At 33.1% G+C, this 22,312-nt stretch overlaps 1 protein-coding gene across 2 annotated transcripts in view; it reads left to right on the top strand.

Annotated features, from left to right (window-relative positions):
• The window catches only part of LOC143230943 (uncharacterized), a 46,274-nt gene that overhangs the window by 13,953 nt on the left and 10,009 nt on the right, over positions 1 to 22,312 (top strand). Inside the window, exons 2-3 of one of the 2 annotated variants that reach the window (XM_076465284.1) lie at positions 1,540 to 1,734; positions 21,635 to 21,714. The gene's annotated coding sequence lies outside the window, so the exon portion shown is untranslated. Of the gene's footprint in view, positions 1 to 1,539; positions 1,735 to 21,352; positions 21,715 to 22,312 lie in introns of those variants that run through there. The other variant, XM_076465285.1, reaches the window with a different exon arrangement.

Genomic DNA, 22,312 nt, shown 5'->3' on the forward strand with positions numbered 1-22,312 from the left:
AGTTGATTTTCGAGACTTAACTTTAAAAAAGTTAAGAAATACTTGATGGAGAAGTTGTTGGCTTTAAAAGATTGGACAATATACAATGGCATATATAGAATATGAGGGCTCTCTGCTACACCTATCTCCCCACAGCCTACCCTTATAGAGTGTATGTGTTTTCGTATAGCAAAGCCATATCGAGCTATTTGCTGAGTCCACAGCAGGGAATCGAACGCCTGACTTTAGCGTTGTAAATCCGGAGACATACCGCTGTACTAGCGTGGGGCGACATTATAGATGTTACATAAGTACAATAATACGGTAAATATTGATATAAATAAAATGATATTACCGATTGGTTGTCCATGGATGGGAGATGAAAGACTTAAATAAAAACTCTGTAGTTTATTACTCCTTGTGGGCTTCAAAGATTTCTGTGCATGAGTTGCAACTGATTCCTTAAGTTCCAAAAGTTTTGATTCTGTAGGCTTACACAACTTAGGGTTAAGTATCAACAGAGGAGCCAGCACAAAATTGTTAATTTTATTAATTTCAAAAGTGGACCTTCCGTCAGTTAAAACTAAATTGGGCGGAGCTCTGCAGAAAATTCGCAGATACGTTTGACATGACCGAAATGTTTTTTACATGAGATGTCTTTCTTTACAATAAGCTTAACTTAAGAACCGTTTCGGATTAGTATTAACCTAACAGTAAGAATGTCTCATTATTTCACACGGATAAACTAGGTTGTTTGCTTTATTCTTATATCACATTATTAATCAAGATAATGATATTATTTCTTAGATCACTATTAGTCTAAGTAGTGAATATTTTGTTAGATCACTAGAAGTCTCCTTATATCAGACTAAATGTTAACAAGCCGTGCAACGTTATAAATACTTTGATGAAAGAAAGACGCGTTGGAAAGATATACAAATATAGTTATTTTGTGCCTTGTAAATTTCATTTGAAGATGATAAAGTGGCCATATTGAAATATGTAGAACTTTCAACAAAACTGGGCTACTTAGTGGAGTGTGGCCCGACATGGCCAAGCGTGATAAGACATTCGACTCGTAATCTGAGGGCCTCGGGTTCGAATCACTGTCACACCAAACATGCTCGCCATTTCAGCCGTGGGGGCGTTATAATGTATCGGTCAATTCCACTATCCGTTGGTAAAAGAGTAGCCCGAAAGTTGGCGGTGGGTGGTGATGACTAGCTGCTTTCCCTCTAGTCTTACACTACTAAATTAGGGACGGCTAGCGCATATAACCCTCGAGTAGCTTTGCGCGAAATTCAAAACAAAAAACGAACTTAGTGGAGTAACAACGCTAGAAACCGAGTTTCAATATCTTGTTGTGTGTCTTTTTGCTTAACTACAAACAACAAAACTTTGTTAAATACAAATAATAATTGTGTTTTATCTGGTTCATTTCTGACCATGTATGGCCAATTTACAGATTTATTGCATTTTTCTGTGCTGACATCATATTACTTTTAAAACAAATATGAGTTAAAGTAGGGATTGCATAAAACTATTTTTTGTTAATATTAGGTGATAATCTGGTGCGACTTTTTTCTGGTTCCTTAACTGACATCATCCTGTGAAAGTGTGGTTGTTCTTAAGCGCAAACCTACACAATACAGTGTCTGTCATCTGTCCACCACGGGTATGGAAACCCGAATCTTATTGTCGTATTGACAGACTCACTACTGAGCCGCTGTGAGCAAGAAGAAACTTTACTTAATGGTAAGTAAAACATTAGTTTTGTTTTTGTAGTCAGTCAAATAAAGAAGAATTTATATTGTGTTATGTAATGATGAATTATATTAGTGTGTGCACATTGTATTAAGCGAAATATTAAAAATAATAAGAAAGGACCAACGTTTTATTAAAAAGGTGTCGATAATTTAGCTGTCTATGATTTGTTTGTAATTAGGCAAAAACTATACAATGTGCTACCTGGGCTCTGTCCATTACGGGTGTCGAAACCTCATTTCTAACTATACAATGTGCTACCTGGGCTCTGTCCATTACGGGTGTCGAAACCTCATTTCTAACTATACAATGTGCTACCTGGGCTCTGTCCATTACGGGTGTCGAAACCTCATTTCTAACTATACAATGTGCTACCTGGGCTCTGTCCATTACGGGTGTCGAAACCTCATTTCTAACTATACAATGTGCTACCTGGGCTCTGTCCATTACGGGTGTCGAAACCTCATTTTAACTTAACTATACAATGTGCTACCTGGGCTCTGTCCATTACGGGTGTCGAAACCTCATTTCTAACTATACAATGTGCTACCTGGGCTCTGTCCATTACGGGTGTCGAAACCTCATTTCTATCGGTATAAATCCGCAAGCCTACCACTATACCGCTAGGGAGCAGTATTGTTTGTTTATTTTGTTATTATGCACAAAGTTACGCAAAGTGTTATCTGTGCTCTGCCCACCATAGGTATCGATACTCGATTTATAGAAGTACAAGTCCGTAGAAATACCATTGTGTCACTGGGGGCAAGTGTTTGGTTTGTTTTGAATTTCGCGCAAAGCTACTCGAGGACTATCTGCGCTAGCCGTCCGTACTTTATCATTGTAAGACTGGAGGGAAGGCAGCTAGTCATCACCACCCACCGCCAACTCTTAGGCTACTCTTTTACGAACGAATAGTGGGATTGACCGCTCATTATAACGCCCCCACGGCTGAAAAAGCGAGCGTGTTTGGTGCAACAGGGATTCGAGCCTCGACCCTTGGATAAGGAGTCGAGTGCCTTATCCACCTGGTCATGCCGGGCAAGAAGCAAGGAGAAGTAAAGTAAGAAATCTAGAATCACTGAGAAACATGTATAATTCACACACACACACACAATATCTGTTACACGGGTGTTTCGAACCAAACATTTTTAATTATGGGGTTTTAGTACGTTTACATATGACTACTTTTTTCTAACCATCTTTAACTACGAGCTTGTGGCATGTTTACTTATGATTTACCTGTTCTAACCATGTTGAATTGATTAACTGTAATATGCTTACACATGATAGATGTCTTCTAACCATCTTTATTTGCAATATTATATGATATTTATATATTAACACCTGACTCGGTTATTCAAGCGAGTACCCTAACTTCGCTATCATTCAACCAATTATCTTCACTCGCTGACTAGGACAAAATTCAACCCATCACACTGATTGGTCATAATTTAAATCAATAACTTGACTCCAGTTTCAACAAAACAAAACAAAATATGTATTGATTTTTGAGACTTGTTTGTTTTTCATAGGATAAATACAAATATTTTAAACCATAAGTCATTAAACAACAAAACAACTTTCTTTTAGGAAAAATATCTGATTCCTCTTACTTTAAAATTATCATTCCATCTTAACGTTTGCCTTTCACGCACTCTGACAAATTTTTTAAAACCGTTACAAACTACACGAACTTCGTTATGTAAAACACGATACATTCCCAGATTTAAAACTCAATTTTCTGTCAACATGCACAATAATCACGAGCCTGTCTTATGTTAGTTCTTTTTAGTTTTATCTTCTTTTTTTTTCTAATTTTAGTAGTAAGAACGTTAGAAAAGTATATTTAGTTAGCTGTACGCATCACCAGGTGTACATTTAATCTGCTCTAAGTGGGTAGCTTGCTCTGTTCAAAAGTTAGAATAAATAACCAGAAATTTTACCAAGTGAAAATATCTCGAACCTCTTAGTAGCTATATTGTAAGTCTCTGGTGATTGAACACACTTTAAGAAGTATAGAAAATTTCAGCATAAAGAACGAGACAGAGAACACATGATTCTCACAGGCTTTTGGAGTTCAGAGATCTTCATTCTTTATTATCAGTATGAGTTTATCATGATACTAGTGATTCTTTTTACTTACTGGAGAGACGGCGTGACTCTCTCTGTCAATCGAACATGTAGAAGGAAAAATGAAAGTATGAAACAAAGAGAAGAATAAAACTAATCTTTAAACCAGTGTAATAAAGAATCTAAACTTCGAAACTTACAAGTAAGGGATAGGTGACTGACGAATAAATTTAATACGTGTCACAATTGGACGATTAGCTCAATGTTTATAAGGAAAAATGTGTAAAACAGTTTTGTATTCTCAAGACGGCTGATATGGATATTGAAACTTTAATTAAAATAAAGTACAGAACAACGTTTCGACCGAAACCGGTTTTGTTTGTTTAAGCGAAAAACAACATGTGGGGATATCCGCGCTATATTAACTGCAGGGATCCAACCCTTAATATTAAAATTGTAAGTCCGTAGTACAACGGGAACACAAAATGATGAAATGACCTTCAAGCAAAACAAATACATTTGCGAAAGGATAAGTATAATTTATTGATGATCAAGCTTGACTTGTTATTTAATGTTTAGATTATGTTATTTGATTTATTTATGCCCATACAACAATAATATGTTGTATATATATACATTTACTTACATTATATATATAATGTTTTGTAGACGAAGATTATGTACGTAAAGACAAAATGTTATTATTATAGTATTAGTTTAATTTAGAAAGTACTTAGGGATTCACATTACTTTTGAATACAAATTTTAACTGTGATTTTAAAGCTGACAGAAATGGTGAACCTATTATAATATATATATGCAAGTTAAATAGTTTATCAAACAAAATAAACAGTTGTGGAAAATATTAATTTGTTAAAGAAGTCATCATTAGCATATAAAATTATGTGGCCCAGTAGAACAATCTACTCGTAAACTGAGGGTTGCGGGTTTGAATCCTATTCGCACCAATCATCCTCGTCCTTTTAGCAGGGGGGCGTTATAATGTTATGTTCAATCCCACTATCCGATGGTAAAAGAGTAGTCCAAGAGTTGGCGGTGGGTGGTGATGACTAGCTGCCTTCCCTCTAATCTTATACTGCTAACTTAGAGACGTCTAACGAAGATAGCCCTTATACAGCTTTGCGCGAAATTAAAAAAACAAAAAGCAAACATATTAAATTATGAACAAAAAGTATAACTGTAGTTAAATATTTTAACGACTGATAATGATCCTCAAATTAAGTTTATATTAATAATGAAAATTATTAATTCAAATTATACATATATAATGGAAAATGGTGAAATATATTGAAACATACTACACAAATGAAACAACAATAAGAGATCACATGACCAAATTAAGTGACAGTAAGAGACGAGATGACCAAAGGTAGAAACCAATAAGAGATGACCATATGAAACGACATTAAGAGATTACATAACGAAACGGTTAAAAGAAATGCAAACAGATGGAAGAAATATGCAAAGCCAATAACAAATCTAAGTGAGATATGTATTGACGAGGTAACTTAACGAGAATGTATAGAACTTTTGTGGAAAAAATCAACATTTTTAATTCGTATCAATTTCAAATATAAATCACAATAGTTATCAAGGTTTTGCATCTGATTAATTGTGGATAAATTTTAAATCCTTTACTCTGAACTGTAATAATACGTTTAGATAGACGAATTCGCATACTGTTGTTCACTTTTTAAACAGAAGGTAAGCAAGCGAACTTATTCTGGATATTCAGTCTATAAATAACATGAAAGCGACCCAAAATGTTTAGAAACATTCACAATCTCAAGTCAATTGCTTAGAGTTTGACCTGGTCCGTTTCATGGCTTTTGGCCTACATTGACGTTATTACGAGCTTTGTTGGGACTCTAAGAAAAAGTGGGTTACAGGTAAATCACCAGCAATAAATTTCGATAAAGAAAAAGCAAGCGATAGAGCGTTAGGCCTATTTAGGATGATACTTCATGGTGAAGGTAATTCATACGTACTAAGGTTATTTGTAACAATATATAAATAAAAAATATACCATAGATGAATTGTGAAATGTGACTGTAAACACTTATTATGTCTACACGCTTAAGTTCACACAAAAGTGTTTTCGTATTTCTACGATTTTCAAGATGTTTAATCAGCTTCGGACACTTTCTTCTTGTTTTTTTTAAAGAGTTCAATGGCTAATTGTTTGAAAGTTATTCCAAAGACAAGTGAAGGGAAAAATTAAAAAAAAAAACATATTAGAAGAGATAAATGAATAAAAGTAAATAAGAAAGTGAGACATACAAATGGAGATAAATGAAAGAAAGGTTAAGAACATGGAAGGTATTACAAGAAATAAAAGAAAAAACTCTTAAGAAAAAATGAAACACACAACAAAGGGTAATAAAAGATTCGTGTTTAAAACAATAAAAAATTTACATAACAGTAGAATTAGAAGTCTGCACTTTTATAATATTATTGATATTTGTTTTCAAAAGTTCATTCTCCTACTATTTTTAATAATGTTTTAACCACACTTTAACCAGACTTCCCCAAATTATTATGCCAAACGTCAGATTTAATGTAATTAATAAATAATATTATTAATTATTCATGGTCATGCTATTGTTCTCTTTATTATTTTCGTTTAGCATATCGCTTAGAGTTACTTTCACACAAATATCTATTACTTCCAAAATTAATCCCGTAAGCTAGTATGTGGTTTTAAGCCTTGAACAATATGTTGTTTTCTTCAAGATGGATTTTTTTGTTAAAGTATTAAGGGCTGTATAATAACTTTACATTCCTTTCCGCTGTTTCTTCTTCAGTATTTTGATTTTAAAGAAGCGGAAAGCAATGAATAATTATGATATATTTCATCGCCCCCCATTTTCCAGTACCTAAAGCGTACTTACATAACGATTAATGACCCCGAAAGGTCGCATGAACTAAAAGAGAGCGTCTAACAACAGTCTCATAATATTTCAAATGAAGAATACTTTGTTGAACCTTGTTTCCACCTTTAAACGGGTAAATAAGATAAAAGTAACATAAGTATTTAAAATAAAACTATCATAAACATGTCATAACTTAACCGAGTGAAAAATACACGAGGGCTATCTGCGCTAGTCATCTCTAATTAACCTAGTATAAGACTAGAGGGAAGAGAGATAGTCATCACCACTCACCGCCAACTTTTGGGCTACTCTTTTACCAACAAATAATGGGATTTACTGTTATTTTATAACAGACCCACGGCTAAAAGAGGCGAGCATTTTTAAGATGACGTAGATTCGAACCCGCGACTCTCCTATTAGGAATCGAGTGTCTTAGCCACCTGGCCATACCAGGTGACTTAAGTAAACGCCAAGAAATTAATAGTTGAAATTTAGTTGATATTATAATAAAATATTTTGTTGTTTAAAATTGGTGAAATAATACATAAGTCCCGTTTTAATTGCAAAGCTGAAGCTGAGAAACGGACAGCTGAATGGTTCTAATGATTTGTATTTACTATTATAATAGCAGCAGATAGGAGATGGGTATTCTTGGGTGATATGTTTAGCACCTATATGTTTGTTTCATGGCAACTTCCCAACCATTTTATAAGGCAGTTCTGCTGATGTGAACTTGTGGCTTGAATAATAGTCAGAAATCTTTTTGGAAAAGAGTATTCACATAGCAAGATTAACAACTAGTATAGAGTGAAAGAACAAAGTATTTTAAAGATATAGTCAACAACGTTTCTCGTAGAATTAGAAAAAAATTCGCATAGCAATGGACTCCGAAACAACACACTAAACCACTCTGTGACAACCTAAATTGACAAAAAGAAATTTATGATTCGTGATGATGAGAAAACCCACTTGTAGAGAAAAATATATATATGTAAAAAGCGGCTCCTCTACATAGAATTTTCTATCCATGCCTGGCGTTTTTACATATATAAAGAAATCTCTGGTTACGTTAAAGAATCTTCCAAATTAAAAAGTCACTACGATAAGCTCACCTTAATTTCTGGTAAACAAGATAATGAAAAAACAAGATAAGAAAGATTCACAAGCCAAAAATATACAAGTTTTCAGCCAAACCTCATTAAAGACGATGAATGAAGAAAGAGGAATCACTGAATTCACATGAAGTCGTAGCTCCAGTGTTTAGATGTAATACTAGAAATCGACGTCATTTGTGGAAAATTGGACATTAATATTTAATCATGGCTATTAGAACGAACTCGATAGACGTTGCAGAAAATAGTCTTAAGTGCTATTATTCTTTTACAAGTAAAAAAGCAAAGGAAGTGAAAGTAGGTGTGGTTAATACACAGTGTAGTAGAATGTTAACAAACACAAATAGGATAAAGTCATTGATAATTCGTGCTATCCTGTATGAATAATGTAAATGCCATTCCTACTGTCTTATTTGTATTGTTTTTAAGCAATTGATATTAGCCATCTCTATGTACACTTCATTTTTAAAAAAACACTTTTCTTTACTTGTTTTTGTTTAATGCGGTGTTTCAGTAGAAATAGAATAGCTTTACTCATAACCAGCTTCTAAATACTTGGTTTGTTTGTTTTGAATTTCAAGCAAAGCTACTCGAGGGCTATCTGCGCTAGCCGTCCTCGATTTAGCAGTGTAAGACTAGTGGTAAGGCAGCTAGTCATCACCACCCATCGCCAACTCTTGGGTTACTCTTTTACCAATGAATAGTGGGATTGACTGTTACTTTATAACGATCCCACGGCCGAAAGAGAGAGCATGTTTGGTGTGAGGGGGATTCAAATCCGCGACCCTCGGATTACGAGTCGAGTGCCTTAACCACCTGGCCTTGCCGGGCCGTTCTCACTGTAATATTTATTGTTTATCTATCATCAGATGGTAATTCCTGAACTTAATATTTTTAAAGGAATACCAAAACTTATGTGAGAACGTTACTTCAAGGTGTAATGATGACACCGTTTACAATAAAATTATGGTTTAAAAAAAATTACTGCTAGTTAATAATTCTTATAAAAGTGGATAATCCGTTCGAAACGGAGTAATGTCAGCGAATTTATTTGAAATGGAATACAAAAAAAGAGACAGAAGAAAGAAGGACAAAAATTGAAACATTTTGCTATGATTCTTACAGACATTGTTATAACTCGTAACAAATTAATTGTATTGATTCTGTTATGAAAGGAAACACTGCATAGTATTTAAATTGGATGACGAGGAACCCACTCTATAGAAAATAACAGTCTGAAAACGGCTTGACTGGGTAATGAAGAAAATTTTTTTAAATGTACGACGTTTTGACAAGATTATATTGTCTTCAGGTTTAAAGATACACATGAATATATATATATACACACAGTATGGAACAAAGAGGTCACGCAACCGGATATTGTTTCACACGTACCCTGGGGTTTTGGTTTAGGTGGGGCTGTTTTGTTCATTTAAGATAACTTTTTTTAAGCTGCGTTCATCGACGACTGGCTCTATTTAAGATCGTAATGATTTATGTATACTGTGTTTTTTGGTGTGTATTTTTAGTTTCATGGTTGATTTATATATACTGTGTTTTTGGTGTGTATTTTTAGTTTCATGGTTGATTTATATATACTGTGTTTTTGGTGTGTATTTTTAGTTTCATGGTTGATTTATATATACTGTGTGTATTTTAGTTTTTTGGTGTGTACTGTGTTTTTTGGTGTGTATTTTTAGTTTCATGGTTGATTTATGTATACTGTGTTTTTTGGTGTGTATTTTTAGTTTCATGGTTGATTTATGTATACTGTGTTTTTGGTGTGTATTTTTAGTTTCATGGTTGATTTATGTATACTGTGTTTTTTGGTGTGTATTTTTAGTTTCATGGTTGATTTATGTATACTGTGTTTTTTGTTGTGTATTTTTAGTTTCATGGTTGATTTATATATACTGTGTTTTCTGGTGTGTATTTTTAGTTTCATGGTTGTAAACATGGGAGAGTGTGTTTTATTATGTTCGGTGCATCTGATTTTTCAGTTTTTTTCCGTTTCTCCAATGTAGAATTCTAGACAGTTATTGCACGTTATTGTATGACAGACATTGTTTAGGGCCTGATTGCAAGGTAAACTTGAGGTCAATAGGAATTATATATTTAATGGCAAATTTTCTCTAAGTGTTAATTATCTTTTAACTGATTTCAGGGAACAATGGAAAACTGCAGTGTATTGTCTTGTTGTTATTTGTTAGTTAAGTTTTGAAGGTTTTGTTCTGATTTGTTTGACAATGGTTAGTGAAAATTTGTTGGTGTGAATGAAGGAATGTTTTATGTTGTGATGACCTCTTCAGGAAATATTTAAAATACTATTTCTATGAGCCTTCCAGTGGCACAGTGGTATATACGCAGACTTATATTGCTAGAAATGTAGATTTATTTATACCCAAATCTAATGATGTTACTTCTTAAGCTGAAAAATGTTATTGTATAGGTTGATTTCTACCAAAATCTAGTTTTCTGACAGAAACAAAAATATTACAAAAAGTTTCGTGGACTACTGATTTTTTTGTTTAGTGGATCTCACGCAAAGCCATTCGAGAACTATATGCACCAGCCTTCTTTAATTTGAAATGACATACTGAAAGGAAAGCAGATAGTCAACAGAACCCATCTCTCAAGCAATGAGAAAACAGCTTTAAACCAGTTTTTACTGAAACATTAAGACTGTAATGTTGTGATTTAGTACAAAACAGTGGAACTTTGATACACATTTCTCTTGTACAAGAACAGCATACTTCAATGTATTGAAATAAGCTTTTAAAATGTAGTTTACGCTTTAATTTTATATAGTTCCTAGTTCACACTTAATGTTTAAAATGGTTCTTGTAAGTAGTTTCGTTTGTTTAGCAGGTTGAATGAACGGGAGGGTGTCTACCTTGTGCCATTAAAAATGAATAAAAAAAGACAGTAAATACGTTTGTTTATAGCTGATTAAACGAAACAACGTACTTGGATGGTCTGGTTGACCTCTCTTTCTCTCTTGACTATTTCTACAAAACAGGTAGGTCTCCCATCTGTTTGCCCCCAACAACAGCGGGGCGAACGACAACCTTTTTTACAGCCCTGCACAATAATAACGAACACTCAAAGCGGGAAACTGGGATGCATTCAGTATATATATAGGAAAAAAAACTCGTTTTACTGATGTTAATAAATGCGTAAAAACAGCTCGTTAATGTGTCGTGATGTTAAACATTTCTATGGTTCCCTACGGTTGACACATCAATAACTATATTTCAGTTATCTCAGAAGAATACAGCATGTTTTATTTTCACTTAAGGTACTTAATGTTTGACAAGTTTGATAGCATAATAATCTTATCTACAGATATAATATTTTAAATTAAAACTAATATGACTTATAAAATCGAACTCATCTATCTATGATTAGACATTAAAATCTACCTTTCAAACATCTGTCTACTTGTGTCAACACTTTGTTTGAGACGAAGTCTACGGATTTGCAACGGTAAAATTAGGGGTTCGATTCCCCTCGGTGGGCTCAGCAGATAGCCCAATGTGGCTTTGCTATAAGAAAACAAACAAACAATTGTTTGAGACGATGGTCAAGAACCGGAGTTGTAAACTCAAAAAAAATTGTTTTAAAATTCTATCCACAAATTCGTGGTCATTTAAATCACATATTCATATTAGTTTTAGCTATTTCTCTTTGTCAGAATTTCTCCCAAATTTTTGCAGTGTCCTTGTTTTCAATATCTGTACGAATATTTAAATGACCTTAACTTGATTCACTTAAGATTTATTTCCACTACATTAAGTTTGTCGAGGACCAACGTATCTTCGCCATGTACTCAATTACCGTGAATGTCTAAACGCTAACTATTAAATAAAAAAAAAATGCCTATTATAATATCAGATACATGTTAAATGAATTATCCATAAATAACTGTGCCATCATCTGAATATTTTAAAATATAGTATTATAATAATTTCGAAACAACATGGCTAAACAAACAAATTTCTCTATGACTGAGAAGTAAGCTTAAAATGTAAAATATTTTGTCCATCGTTCTGTGATAATCAGTTATAACAAGATTTAAAAATGTGTGAGAAATGAGACAAGAGAAAGGAATAACAAAAAAAGTGGTAAGGACAACACACAGATAGTAACCCTCTTGTGACACAGCGGAATTTTTGAAGACTTACAATGCTATAAACCTAGTTTCGATACTTGTGTTGGGCAAATCACATATAACCCATTGTGTCGCTTTGTGCTTAACTTCAGTCAAACAAGCAAATCACTTCTAAGTTAGGATCGGCTAGAGCAGATAGTCCTCGAATAAGACTGGCGAAATTCAACAAACGAACAAGCAAAACAAAGCCACAGATAATTGAAATACATTGAAAAACAAGAATAAAGAACGTAACACAAAATTTAGAAAACATTGAGTTAAACTGAAAAAGGGTTTGAAACAGAGTAATCATCTACTAATACATAAACTGTAGAGTAAATTATGGATCACAAGATCATTAGTGTGTAAAATAATCAACACAGTGATTTTGAATAAGTCATGAAGATAATCCAGGACAACCATTCAGGAACATATGCGAAAGAACCATGAATTTGAAAAGTAAAAGAATAACAACAAAAGTGTCTAAAATATGTAGATGAACAAGTCATTTTTTACAATACGAATAAATTAACAAACCATCAAAAGACCTTGAAAAATAACAGACTAAAATAATTGTATACAATATTAAATAGTCTGTCACAAGAACCTAGAAAAAAATACATATAAAACATTAAAACCTGGAATACTCTATGATATACCAATAGAATTATTATATATAACATTAAACAACGTGTGGTAAAAAACTTACATTGAAATACACACAACATTCAATAACCTATCACATGAAATAAAACAACAAAACATAGGTTACTTGTGTTACATGTGTTACTTGTCATACAAAATTTGAACTGATCATATGCGACACTAAACACTTATCATAAACACTCCGAGGACATAAAATCCGAAATAAACTACCATAATAAAAGGTCGACTAGTTATATGGAATCTTAAGTATAATATAATAAAAACTTGACTAATTATAGAGAATCCCAAAGAAACTAACATTAAAACTGGACTAATTATATAGAATCTTAAATGAACTACCACAAAACACTTGATAATTATATATATAATCATTGAATAATTATCTATAACACTAAATAACTTGTCACATAACAGGATTAAATGAACTCAGAGAGAAAGGATTAAGTTAGGAAGTGGAATGTCTTCAGAATCCTTGTATTAATCAAGTTACTGACGTATCACCCAAATAACTTAGGCAGTGAAGTGTCTTTTAACTCGCAGTGCTAATCTAAATATTATGATATCTGATGTGACAGCAGTAAGTGTACGAACTTACAACACTAAAATCTGGGGTTCAGTTCCTCCGCGGTGGACACAAAAGATAACCCAATGTGAATCTGCTCTAAAACAAACAACATAAATAACGATATATCTTCTTCCATAAAAATAACCAACTAAGGAATGAAGTTTCTTCTTTCAAGATAGTGATGATTGGTAGAGTAATATGAAAGTAATAATTTAAATATTCGCACGACTTTATTGATGACCACAATTCTGAAGATAATGAGGCTTCTTCTTCCATGACAAACATTAACTTTTCGAGTAAGGTTGTCTTCTTTTACGAAAGTAATAGCCCAAGTTGGAGATTCTCAAATTGTTTTTGGTGAGTCTCCTCTTCAAAATATTTCAGACTGTGGTGCCTCCACATAACGAGATAACAAATCACTGTACATATTCTACATCAGTTAGTGTAATATTTTTTAAAGATCTTACGACATTTTTTGGGAGAGACCCCAGTTTGAAAAGCGATGATCTGGGTAATGATATGTTTTCTTTTATGATAGTTATAACTTTATGTAGTGAGGTATCTTCGTTCTTGACGGTAATAATTTCAGTTATGGGATGTCTTCCTTTATGACTATCTGAAATAAATATACACAACACCGAACAACTTACCATAACACACTTAAACAATATGTACAACATTAAATAAATTACCCGTATTGCATAAGCTACTATGAAAAAATAAAATATCTGTATACATTACTACATATCGTAGCGTAAAACTTGAAATAAATATATATACCACATAAAAGGTCTCCAGTGTGTCAGCGGCAACTTTACGAACTTACAATTTAAAAATCCGAGATTTAATTATCCGTGGTGGACAATGCTAGTTAGCCTATTTAGTACCTTTGCGTTCGAACAAGTGACAGTAAACAACTTAGAATATTTACTACCACCAAGAGTAATTATATTACATCACCGTCTGGTCTTTTCAACTTTTAGAAATGACCTATCCAATGTCATATGTGAGCCTATGATAAACCTATGAATATCATTTTTGTATCCTCCTAGAACTCAACTCTGTTAGTGCTGTGTAAATGAAATAATGAACTAAGTTGTAAATCATGTTTCCGTTTGTTTCATGTAAAGTTGCGGAGGATTAGTGACTCGTAAGGAATCTCAAAGACTGACGCGTCGGCCCTGTTCAAAGGTATACCTTTCACGAGTTGCAACTGCATTTCAAGCAGCACATTGGGTCACAAAAATGTTAATTTTTGTACCTTACAAGTAGGCCATTTGAAGCCAAGTATAATAAAATAAAAGCATGTAGTTGTTTGATGAGTTAGGTGAGGCGGGATTTAATAGAAGATGTTAAGGGTATTATGGAACTGAAGCTCACCAGAAATAACTCAGAAATCTATTCAGTATGTGATGAAATATTCAGATCACAGAAGTAAGATACAATGGTTACTCAATTTTCTTCAATGTGCAATATTCCAAGAAAAGTGATTCCAGAAGTATGGAATCTTTGTAAGAACTCACATATTCCAACTTATTTTCTTAGCCTGTCTTCTTTTTGCCTTCTTGTTTGTTCTCTCCTTACGTCATCATCTATATACTTTTCTTGCCTATCAACTTGAATGACTCTCAATGGACCCTCTTCTTGTAAGTTTAAAACATACCTTAAGAACACAGAAAAGTCTTTAAACAATCAATATTTTATCTCTTCATCAATATTATAAATATGTTGGTGCTTCCAGACTTATCGATCGTTCTAGAACCTACGAGAAACACGATACAAATATGTAAATAATTAATGGGTCGCATCGTGTGTAATTTTTAGTTATTGATTATACACGCATTTTGACATTTTATTTTCTTCTGTATATTATTTATTCATTCTTATGGTACAAGATGTTGTGTTAATGATCCAAACATATGCTGTTATATTTGTGGTAAATCTATTGTAAAGAAACAAAGGCAAAACATTACAGAATTCGTGAAAAAAGAGTAATAGGCGTATTTTGGAATACAACTTGGGGAACAAGACAAATCATGGACTCCACTCAGAAATTGCACCGTTTGTGTCGAAGAGTTGAAGCAATGAACTAAAGGTTAGTAAAAGTGTTTACCTTTTGGAAGTACAAATGTCTGGAGTGGGAAATCGTGGGAAACACCTTATACTATGCTTTCCACAATAACTGTCATTGGTTTACTACAACAATATTGCGATTTAATACCAATGCTAGGAGCTGCTGGACGTAAACCACGTGAGTGGTGATTATTTATTGATTCCTTCAGGAGAAGTCTATAAGGTGTTCTTCTCTACATTGGTAACATATATGCATCGGTTCCTATTACTCATTTAGTCACTTGAAGAAAACGTACGAAAATTTCCAACTTCTTCTCTGTGAAGACTTAAAAGTTCTTTGTATGATGCTGGGTCAAAATTCTGGTTATACAAAGTTTTCATATTTGTAATGTGAATGGAATAATAGAGCACGAAATTAGGATTGGATGAAGAAACAATGGCTAGATAGAGTCAACCTCATACCAGGACCAAAAATATTGAATGTGAAGCTTTGATTAACACAAAGAAAGCCCTACTACCTCCATTTCACATAACATTATAATTCATGAAGTGGTTTCAAAAGGCTTAGACGAAAGATGGCGACTGTTTTAAGAATCTACATGGGCAATTTTCATCTCTTTCAGAAGCGCAACTTGAAGAAGGAACTTTCGTTGGGCTTCAGATTGGGAAATTGATTTCGGATGACCAGTTCGAAAGGACAATAAGTGAAGCTGAAGGAGGAGCGTGATTTCCTTTAAAGATGTTATTGACAGATTATTGGGAAACAAGAACTCAAATTATCAATACAATACACGTTGGGTTGTGATATGAGCTTCAAAGCTCATTTCTTACACTTACATGTTGATTATTTCCCTTAAAATCTCAGTGCTATTAGCTAAGAACAAGGGGAAAGGTTTCATCTAGACATCAGAAAAATAGAGAGGAGGTATCAGGAAGCATGAAAGATCAGCACGATAGGTGATTACTGCTAATCACTGAAATAACATCAGCATGATAGGTGATTACTGCTAATCATTGAAATAAGGTGTTTGAAACGCAATACATAAAAGAATCTAATAAAAGTAATAAAATAAAGTAAACTAACCTGGAGGCAGATATTGTAGTTTTAAATCTGACAAAATAAAATTAACTAACCTGGAGGCATGTCTTGTAGTTTTAAATCTGACAAAATAAAGTAAACTGACCTGAAATTTGAAATTAGAAATATAAAATAAACTAAAAAATTTGTTTGTTTTGGATTTCGCGCAAAGCTACTCGAGGGCTATTTGCGCTAATCGTCTGTAATTTAGCAGTGTAAGACTAGAGGGAAAGCAACTAGTCATTACCACCCACCGCCACCTCTTGGACTACTCTTTTATCAACGAATAGTGGGATTGACAGTCACGTTATAACGCTCCCACGGCTGAAAGTGAGAACATGTTTCGTGTGACGGCGATTCGAACCAGCGACCCTTGGATTACGAGCCGAGTGCCTTAACCACCTGGCCATGCAGGACATAAACTAAAACTTTAAGGTGCAAAACAATTTCCGGGGATAAGAAACCTAAAAAAAGCTGAAAATATTGAATCGCTAAACCTTTCAAGTATCGTGATAATTACCAACAAAACCTGGTTAAACTTCATCTCTTTAGACGAAAGAAAAATAATTACTAAACAGTTTGGTTTATTGGACAATAAAAGTTATGGTCAAAGGGATTTCAGGTTTAGGATGCAGTGAGTTGTTTCTTGAAAAACTAAACAAAAACAAAAACTTATCTTGTGTTTTTCAGCAATATAAATATTTATTGGTTATTTTTCTTAAATGGTGTTTGATTAATATAAATACTAATAACGGTCTGTGTTATATGTATTAACTAGTCATAGTTTGTCATTTTACAGAGCTAGTAGTAATTTAATAAGATATTATTCGACATATTTGAATAGATAGAGTCAATGCTTTAATTTAACCAGTGCTATCAGCGTTTCAAAACGTTACACTGATAACTTTGGTTTCATAGCCAAAGAAAGAATAGTCACGATTCCAACGGTTTCGAGGAAAATTATCTGCTTTTTTATCACAAAGGGATGGAACTTGAAAATGATGCTGTTGGAGTTTGAAAGGTTCGAACACGTAAGCTGATCAACTTTAATTGTTTTTATATTTTTAACAAATTCTCCAAGTCAACTGTGCAACTGAAAACCTTGTAAATAACATAAGTAATAAAATTTCGATTTTTTGAATTGCACGATTAAATTTTCTTGCTTAAATATCAGCTAAACATTTACGTTTTTTTATTTATTTATTACTACCTGGAGTAGTCGTTCTTTGGATGGAAGTTATTTAAAATTCATGATTAATTAAAAGTTATCTTAGGACATAAATAGTTGCTTCTTTTATATGTAATTGTGAGAAACGAAATGCCCATAAAGTTGCAAAATACAAAATGTGAAAACGCAATTATGCATCTATTTTTCACATAAGCCCAACCAACGACAAATCTGTTGAAGATCCATCAACATGGGCGAAGTTATTATTGTTTTGTTATCAAGCATACAGTTATATACGGGTATCGAAAACTGGTTTATAGCGTTATAAGTCCAAAGACATATCCCTGTGCCACTGAGGGGAGGGGGTGAAATGGTGGTAAAAACACAAAAATGCCCATAAAAACCGCAAAACCCTCACATGAAGTTAATGAACTTCCACAAATATTTTTTGTGAAGATCCATTCACAACCTGAGAAGAACTTACATGGACATTAAACAGACAGTATTAGTATATTTACGTAGACAAGTTTTACCATTAACAATACTGAAAACAGAAACGAGGCGTATTGATTATAGGGGTCATAAAATAGTTTATTTATTTTTCTACTCCTTTGACACTAATTAATCAGAAACTTATTGAGGTCAAAGCATCACTGGTGACATTTATATTTAATATTATTGTTTCAGAATGATCCATATCTATCTTTGATAATGCGTTAGACTTAACATGTGACTTTTAATGTTGTTGGCTCGAAATGGTACATATCTACCTTTGATAATGCGCTAGACTTAACATGTGGCTTTTTATGTTACTGGCTCAGAATGATTCTCTAAAGCAGCACCCAGATGTTTGTTCACAAGCTGAAGGTCTCACTTCGACATTTATGGCAAATACCCTCTACATTCTGTATGGAATATTTTGAAACAGGTTAAGATTAATTTCCACCTGCATCGTGTATCACAATTAAAATACGTGACATACTCGCTGTACAATGGTTTTAAACCCTTCTCACTTGGGATTATAATCTCAGTTATAATATACAGTTGTTACAATTACAAACATTTTGGATATAACTCTACGTTTTAAAGAATGTTCTCAGTGAGAGACTGGGATCTTCTGCTACCTTGTTACACGTAGAAAATATAATAAACTTCGTTATCGAATACTCTTCCAAGTTGATGCTTCATAGGTATGTACTGTTCCTCTTCGATAAGAGCAATACCAACTTGAACCCATTTTACTTAGGTAGTTTTCATTGAGTTATCATTCAGAGTTACAACTGTCTTACAGAGGACTTTGTTCCAGCTGCTAACTTAACTTTACTAACTCACTTGAAATCTCACTTCATGTGCATTTCATCTTACTTCCTGAATCTCATTACATAAATTTAACCTCTACAATGTTAATTAAAGTTGACGAAATAGACATTTTTATTTCAGTGTGTATTACCTTTCTTTAACACTGTAGAAAGTGTTATAAAATGAATAGTAGGCGTTGATTTTTTTTGTCAATATAACACTCCGATCAGTCATGGGTATCCAATTGATGTAAAACCCAAAGTTCCACCCTTTTTCGATAGGAGCTCATAGAACATTTTCTACTTTCCCTGTAGTCAAATAACATTGTTTATTGTTTTAGCATAGCCTTCCGTTCAATTGCCCTACATACGTGTCAACAGTTAAAATATATTTTTTCCAGCCTTCATTCAGGTAATGTAAAAAACGTCCAGTAATTTGAAAATGCTGCTTCATAACGGAGGCCTACAGTTTATTATTGATATTACACACAAAGCATAATTAGTTGGAAACAAGTACAGGATAATCTATTAAATTATCAAAACAGCAAGTCTTCTATGTTGAGTTAAAGTTATCACATACTTTCTAGAGTTGTATATATTAACACAGATTATTGAGAAGTTCGACACTAACTACCGTTTTAAAATGTTAAAACATCATTTTACCAACCTTGATGTCTCAGCTGAATAAAACATACCTCAGTAAAGAATGATCAAAAACAGGTTTTAGAGTAGAAAATGGGTATTTGTATTGTAATTAGAATAGTAAAACTGCTTATGCTCTGCAGCCACTGCCTGATGTCACTATTTCACTTACTGACCGTATTCATTAATTCATCTACTATCTTTAATTAATAAGTCAGTCACAGATTTTATTCATCAAATCAGTTACCAAATGTTGTCATTCCGTCATCGACTTTAATCATTAATACAATTACCATCTTTAAACGGTGGTTCAGGTTATTCAGGTGCTAATTTTAACCACCAGTTTTGACGTCAATAATCATCGATTAACTGTATGAGATAAATCTCTAAACCCATTGTAAACTTTAATGATTAATAAAGTCACTGACCTTACGTTTAAGCCACTTCATGATTTTAACCATTATTTCAGTTACTAGCATTAATTGTGTAATTATCGATTTCGCTGATTTCAGTTATCAATGTACTGTCTGATTTTAAAACATTAAATCCAATTATTACCTTAACAAAGTTTAATTCACCTTATTTTATGTACCACGCGAGTACAGCGGTAAGTCTACGGATTTACAACCCGAGAAGGAGGGGGTTCGCTTTCCCGCTGTGGACTCAGATAACCTGATGTGACTTAGGTATAATAAAAACACCTACTTCAATCACTCCTTCTGTCTTTAATTATTAATTAAATGAATGATCAAGATTAATTTAGTCACTTACTTAATCATTAAGTCAGTTAGTGACGTTAATACTTTTTAATCATTATTTAAGTAATTGACTTTAATAACAGTTTTAGTCACTGACTCATAATCAATAATTCAGTTAGTGGTTTGAATAGATAACTAAGCCATTCATTTTGATAATGATTGTTAACTGTGATTTATATATCACACTCATAAGCCAGAATTATTAGGATAAAAGTTGGTTTTGAGTTCTGACCCTTAATACTAGCTAAGCTTAATGAGATGTTATGCATAACGGTATTTTACATGACATGTTTAGAGTATCGAATATTGAAGACGGAATGCTAATATAAGTGTATTTTATGCTAGTTTTGTGAAATGTAACTTAAATGTTCTTAAAGACTTTTCAGATGAGACCAAAAATATTGTGTGTTTTTCTCTATTTGCAGAACCGAAAAAAATAGAAATAAACTAAAATGGCAAATTTGGCAATTTACTATATTTCAACTGGTCAAATTAAGTAAACTTTCGCTCGACACGTAATAAAATTTATATTTAGAAAATAATTGTCTCTGTGAATATGCTCCTCAGTCGGTGGCTCAGCGGAAAGTCTGAGGGCGTACAACGCTAAAAATCGGGTTTCGATGCTTCGAAGGCACACCACTGATAACCAATTGTATAACTTTGTGCTTAATAACAAATAAACAGAGCTACGTGAATCATGCAGAAATCCCTTTGAAATTTCTAATTTTAATTTTATCATAATTTAACAGCATGAAATTAGATACAACTATACTAAAGGTCAAATATAACATTTAGGTGATGAAGACTGGTGTTTCACCTTATCTCTTCCCTCTAGTCTTACACTGCTAAATTAGGGACGGCTAGCACAGATTGCCCTCGAGTAGCTTTGTGCGAAATTAAAAAAAAAATCTTCAAAATATTAACGTATATTTTTTTATTTCAAAATATATATATATAAGATTAGAAATGATTATTTTAAAATGAAATAACTACCGAACATTTCTTTCTTTATTTAAATCCAGTAAACTTTGACCGGCTTTAAAAAATGTTTAAAATAGGGTTTGACTGGGTATTACTAGCCCCATGACCGGCGAGAAAATGGGTCACGTTGATCTCACGAGCTTCGTTAGCTTCGTCTGCTAGCTCGGGGAATGAATAGAGGCGGAAAGGAAGTTATCGTCCGCTCTTTGCTATTTCTTCACTCTGTTCAGAAATATGGGTCAATAAACCCTATATCGCTTTAAAAGAGCTGCAGAGAGGCTTATGCTTGTTATTTGAACAGTGAAGAAGTTATTGAAATCGGGAACGTTTGGAAGTGATTCATGATAATAAGTGATATTCGTATTTTTTAAAAGAAATGCTATAAATTTAGAGTTAACGGGTGTATGTTTCTCAGTTAGTCCTCTGTGCTACATAGGGTGCAGTACGGGGCGCAGGTAGTTTAGCAGACTAGTAATTGAAACCGGAATCAAGATCAGCTTAGCTAACAGTACAAAGGTAAGCTTATCTTTAAGTTGAATGGCTATTTTGATTTAATATAAACTAACAGTGTGAATTTTTATATATTATGGGCATTTTATTTCCTTTACCAAACTGAAAGCTCCGCGTTTGCATTTTATATTACTTTAGAATTTTGAATATCAATTAGAAAGGTGAAATTGAAATAATATAATTAACAACAAGAAGTTATTTAATACAAATATAAGAATGAGTTGACGTATTTAGTTAATTAGGTATCACATTGTTGAAAACTAAAGGAAAAAACTTTACTAACGTTTCAAGTTTCTTCGATATCTTGAAAGGTGTTTAGCTCAAACAACAAATGCATTTTGATGTGAGAACTCGAACATTTGGAACTAAAATTAGATGATGTATGTGTTCCATATAGATATACTTAGTAGAATTAAATGAAAACGGAGGTTATGTAATTCGAAATACGCGAATAATATTATAGATTCCATGTATTAAGAAGAGCTACTTGATTTTGTTTTTACGTGTTTATGATGTCGCAGGAAAGACTTGCTAGACGTTTTGAATTTTGTCGACAATATATTTGAAAGGCCACTGGAGGTTTAAGCAGAGCTCTTATGAATTG

This window comes from Tachypleus tridentatus, chromosome 10 (assembly GCF_004210375.1).
Source record: "Tachypleus tridentatus isolate NWPU-2018 chromosome 10, ASM421037v1, whole genome shotgun sequence".
Classification (NCBI taxonomy): Eukaryota; Metazoa; Arthropoda; class Merostomata; order Xiphosura; family Limulidae; genus Tachypleus; species Tachypleus tridentatus.